Source organism: Dipodomys ordii, unplaced genomic scaffold (assembly GCF_000151885.1).
Source record: "Dipodomys ordii isolate 6190 unplaced genomic scaffold, Dord_2.0 Scaffold7, whole genome shotgun sequence".
Lineage (NCBI taxonomy): Eukaryota > Metazoa > Chordata > Mammalia > Rodentia > Heteromyidae > Dipodomys > Dipodomys ordii.
Genome location: NW_012267223.1, coordinates 18,300,152 through 18,305,911, shown reverse-complemented (window position 1 = coordinate 18,305,911; position 5,760 = coordinate 18,300,152).

Below are 5,760 nucleotides of genomic sequence, written 5' to 3'. Positions count from 1 at the left end.
GGGAGGGGGAGGAGGAGGAGGAAGAGGTAGGGGGAGGAAGGAGGAAGAAAGAAGGAAGGAGGGAAGGAAAGATGGGAGGGAGGGAGGGAAATAAAGAAAAAAAGGAATTAGAACTTTGGCTCCAAGTGGTAAAGGGCCAGCTTTGACTGAGAATGCTAAAGGACAGCATGCAGGCCCTGAATTTGAGCCCTATACTCACACACACACACACACACACACACACACACACACACACACACAATTAGCACTCTGAACCTCATCTAGCTCAACACTATCCATTATTTTTTTAAAAACTGGTCCTAAAGTTATTATTATTATTATCTTATTATTATTTTATTATGTTTTTGTGCCCATCCTGGGGCTTGAATTCAGGTACTGGGCATTGTCCCTGAGCTTTTTTGATCAAAGCTAGCACTCTACCACTTGAGCCACAACTCCAGTTCCAGCTTTTTTTGGTAGATAATTGGATATCAGATGCTTGGAACCATGATCCTTAGATCTCAATCTCTTGAGTAACTAGGATTATAGGAGTGAGCCACCTGTACCCAGCCCAACTTGCTTTTAAGACCCATAAGTACCAAACTCTTAGCTCTAGCTTCTCTGACTTTCTCATCTATTCTCTTACCATTCCTAGTGGCTTGAGGGAAACCTCAGTGTGTTCATAATAGTCTGGGGATTGTCTTCCAGCATTTCATTCTCTGGATGGGACCAGGGAAGGAGGACAGATGGCTTTCCCTGGAAGGCAGAACCAAAATGCTACATTTTGAAGCACATTGTCTCTGAACCACGATCCCAGCAGAGGGCAGCACACTGACACCAGTGCCGCCCCATTTGTACCTTCCCTTCCCAAGGCTGTCTTGTCTGTTTTGGTTTTGCAGTTGTACATGAGATAATATATGTACAATATTGTCTAGCATACAGTAAGCCCATGAATTACAAAACGTGCACAGCTGATACCTTTTGGCTCGACATCCTCTATGGTTGAGGTACTAGAAATACAAAATAAACCAAACCTTGATCCCTGCCCTCAATGAGCTTGCGATCTTTATTTTGTTGTTGTTATTGATAAAAGAAAATTTTTATTATAACAAAAATAATTTGTTTTCAGGTGAGCCCGTAATCTTTTCTTTTTTTTTTTTTTTGCTTATGTGGTACTGAGGAATCAAACTCAGGGTTTCATGCATGTTAGGCAAGCACTCTACCACTAAGACACATTCCCTGCCAAGCTTGTAATCTTGAATGAAAGAAAAAAAAGACCAAATAAAGATAAAGCTGGGCTCCAGTGGCTCACACGTGTAATCGGAGCTACTCAGGAGGGTGAGATCTGAAGGTTCACAGTTGGGCAGGAAAGTTTGTGAGACTCCTCTCCAGTTAACCACCAGAAAGCTGGCTCTGTAGCTCAATGTGGTAGAGTACTAGCTTTGAGTAAAAAGGCTCAGGGTCAGTGTCCAGGCCCTGAGTTCAAGCCTCATGACCTAAAAAAATAAATCAATAAAATACAGACAGAAAGTAGTAGATTTGGAAGTGTGTATGGATGTTAATGTAAGTGAAATCCAACTAGGTGAAAAGAAATCTCAACAAAAGCTCAGAATAACATGGATTGGACCATTTGTGGAGAAAGGAGAAAACAGCACATGGAAATAGTATATACAAATATATTTGCTTGGGTATACATAAAATATCTTTGGAAGGTTACAGCAAAAACTGGAAACTTTGCTTTCTGTGAGGATGAAGAGAGATGAGAGAAGGAAGGACTGTTTACTGCCTCTCCCTTTGCCCTCTTGAATTTGCAACCACCTAATTTTATTTTTATTCATTTATTTTGTTGGTTGGTTGTGGGGCTTTAACTCTAGGGCTGTGCACTGTCCCTCAGCTCTTCAGCCCAAGGCTAGCTCTCTACCACTTGAGCCACAATGCCACTTCTGGTTTTCTGGTTTATTGGCGATAAGAGTCTCACAGACTTTTCTGCCCAGGCTGGCTTTGAACTGTGATCCTCAGATCTCAGCCTCCTGAGTAGCTAGGATTTCAGGCGTGAGCTACAGGCACCTGGCTCAACCACCTAATTTTTTTTAGTATCTATTCACTCAGTCACAAAGTTGCAGGGGCTTTTGGAGCTACAGAAATATTACTTGGTGATGCTTACCTAGCTGTGATTTATTATACAAATTAGCTAAACTAAGAATCTGCATGGTGGTATTCTCCTGTAATCCCAGCACTTGAGAAGCTGAGGCTAACCTAAGCTACACAATAAGACTTTTTTTGGGGTGGGGGAGGGGGTCCGGTCGTGGGGCCTGAACTCTGGGCCTGGGCGCTGTCCCTCAGCTCTTCAGCTCAAGGCGCTAGCTCTACCATTTGAGCCACAGTGCCACTTCCAGCTTTTTTCTTTTTGCTTATGTGATGCTGAGGAATTGAACCCAAGTTCAAGTGCTCTACCACTGAGCCACCTTCCCAGCCCCAATAAGACTCTTTTTTTAAACAGAAAAAGAAGCTGGGCCCATGGCTCATGCCTGTAATTTTAGCTACTTGGGGGGCTGTGATCTGAGGATTGTGGTTTGAAGCCAGCCGGGGCAGGAAAGTCTGAAAGATTCTCGGTCTCCAATTAATTATAGAAAAAACTGGAAATGGAGTTGTGACTCAAGTGGTAGAGTGCTAGCCTTGAGGGAAAATGGGTCAGAGACAGGGCCTAGGCACAGAGTTTAAGGCCCAGGGTCAGTTCCCTCCTGAAGATAAAAAGAAAAGAAAAGAAATAAATAAAAAAAAAGGGAGGGACATACAATAAGGAGGTTTCAAGCCCCAATTGAATTGCTCAAGAAATGTAAAGGAGATGCTTATCAATAGCGAGGGGCTAGGGGGTGGGATGATCAGGGTCCCCATGAGGAAAGACTTTGGTGTCTTGGTGCCCAAAGGACTTGACTTGAGTCTTCTGGGGAGTGGAGAATAAGGAGGATCCTAAGTAAGAGGACCACTGAAAAACACACTAGAACAAGCAAAGTACAGCCTGCCTTGTCTGGGCAAGAAACTCTGCAGGAAACTCCAGGTGTGTGTGTGTGTGTGTGTGTGTGTGTGTGTGTGTGATCTGTGTGTGTGTGTGATCTGTGTGTGTGTGTGTGAAACTCCAGGTGGGGTGTGTGTGTGTGTGTGTGTGTGTGATGGGTCTTTAAGGGTGTGGCAGAAGGAATAAAGGGATAGACAGAAGCCTGCAGGAGAGCATTAGAAGGTGGGGAATTAGCCTGATTAGGAATTAGCATGATTAGAAGGGTTTACCTTTTTCTAAGGTGGGGGAAGATGGGACTGGGGGCTCTTTGTAATGTGCTGGTTGCTGGCTTGATGCTGTGGGTGCTGAGTTGGTCTGTTAGATTCAAAGAGATCAGCTGGGCCTGATCCTTGCTCTGGTCTCAGGTGTTTGGGGATCCTTGTCTCCTTGCTGGCATGATTCAGGCAGAGTTTGACAAGGCTACTGATGAAGTTAAACACCTCAAGACCCAGCCAGCTGACAGTGAGATGCTGTTTATACAGAGCTGGCTTGGGATGTTGGACTTCAAGGGCAAAGTCAAGTGGGATGCCTGGAATCAGCTGAAAGGGATGTCCAAGGAAAATACCATGAGAGCTTATGTTGATAAGGTAGAAGAACTAAAGAAAAATATGGAATGGTTGCCAGCCACACATTTAACCTAAAGTGGTATCATGCCTTTCTTTTCTAGTACTGTGGATGATGTGGCTCTAACACATCAAGGGAAGAATTGATTACTGGTCCTTCCTAAACAGTTTTTAGCTGAAATCAATTAAAAGTACATTTGTTACTTAGAAGAAAAAAAGGCTGGGAACGTAGCTTAGTGGTAGACTGCTTGCCTAGCCTGCATGAAGCCCTGGGTTCGATTTCTCAGTACCACATAAACAGAAAAGGCTGGGAGTGGTACTGTGGCTCAAGTGGTAGAATGCTAGCCTTGAATAAAAGAAGCTCAGAGACAGTGCCCAGGCCCTGAGTTCAAGCCCCATGACTGACAAAAAAAAAAATCAGATGGGCCAGCAAGGTGTCACCTCCTACTTTGCTCTCCTAGTCTGTAATGATCAGAAATGCTAGAAATGGGCCAGGAGCAGGATCATTTTGGTGCTAATTTGAGCCCCACCTTACACCCTGCACTTCGATAAGCATATCGCCTCCTCCTTCAGACTGCTGTATTTGTTTTATTATAGGACCAGCCACATACTATATGGAGCCTTTAAGAGTTTCATAGACTTTCCTGCCCGGGCTGGCTTTGAACTGCGATCCTCAGATCTCAGCCTCCTGAGTAGCTAGGATCACAAGCATGGGCCACTGGCGCCCAGCTTGGAGCCTTTATTTTAAAACAAAAATGAGTTAGTAAAAATTTCAAGATGGTAGTAATAACAGAGTATTAAACCCAGTGTGAGTCCCACTAAATGCCAGACCTGGGTGACAGAACAAGTGGAATGTCCTGTCCCCTGAGCATGTCCCCAGTGTCAGGCTCAGGTAGATGAATTGGGAAAGTGGAATAAGTTAATCTCTCTCTCCCACACCCAGGCTTCTGATGAAATCCAGAAAGTGCAAGGAGTGGGAGGGACCTGGCTACCTCATCCAATAGGAAAGATTTTGAGCTACTGTCCACAGAAGTTAAGAACCATGTTAACCGATCAGCTGTCCCTTCTCCTCCTGAGGCCTAGAGATCCTCATCCTAGGTGGACTAGGGAAAGAATGTGAAACCTGAATTGAATGCGAAGCATGAGAAGGATTTGGCCAGAAATTAAATTCAAGAGCACCCTCTCCCTCTTTTTTACTGATGAAGAATCACCTGACTTGGTCTCTGCTTGACCCTCTGTACTTCATCTTCTTCTGGGCCTTTCTTCCTTTATCCCACTCTGAGCTACCAATGTTCCTCTAAGTTCTTGGTGCCCATCTCTGTCTCTCACAGCCATCTTTTTTTTGTTGTTTGTTGGTGGTGGTGGTCATGAGGCTTGAACTCTGAGCCTGGGTGCTGTCCCTCAGCTCTTCAGCTTAAGGCAAGCACTCTACCACCTGAGCCATAGCACCACTTTGGTTTTTCTGGTGGTTAATTGGAAATCAGAGTCTCACGGGTTTTCCTGCCAGGACTGGCTTTGAACCTCGATCTTCAGATCTCAGCTTCTTGAGTGGCTAGAATTACAGGCATGAGCCACTGGCGCCTGGCTAACACGCAACCCTCTGTGTAACCCCAGCTGTTTGTAATATCAATCACCTCTCAACGTGGCACAAAGGGAAGGGGAAAAAGGGAGTCATATAGAGTCATTTGGAGGGAGTGCTTTCCACCTGGTATGGTCACCATTCACCCCCACCCCCATGCATGGAAGAAACTTGATTAACCAGAAGGAGGCACCCTTAGTAATTTCTTACCTGTGATATTATTGAGTCTCTAGAAAACTTACTGCCTCCTTGTCTTTCCATCCTCACTCTCCCTCCCTAGTTGACCAGCTTCTGATCATATCTAGGTGATTGAACCAAATATTTCTCCTGGTTCTGGGAACTGTTGATCTCAGGGTGGCCCTTGAAAGTCAGCAAATAAAAGAATTCCCTTAGCGGGCTGGGAAGTTGGCTCAGTGGTAGAGCGCTTGCCTTGCATGCCTGAGGCCCTGGGTTCGATTCCTCAGCACCACATAAGAAAAAAGCCGCAAGTGGCGCTGTAGCTCAAGTGGTAGAGCGCTAGCCTTGAGCTGAAGAGCTGAGGGACAGTGCCCAGGCCCAGAGTTCAGGCCCCACGACCGGACCCA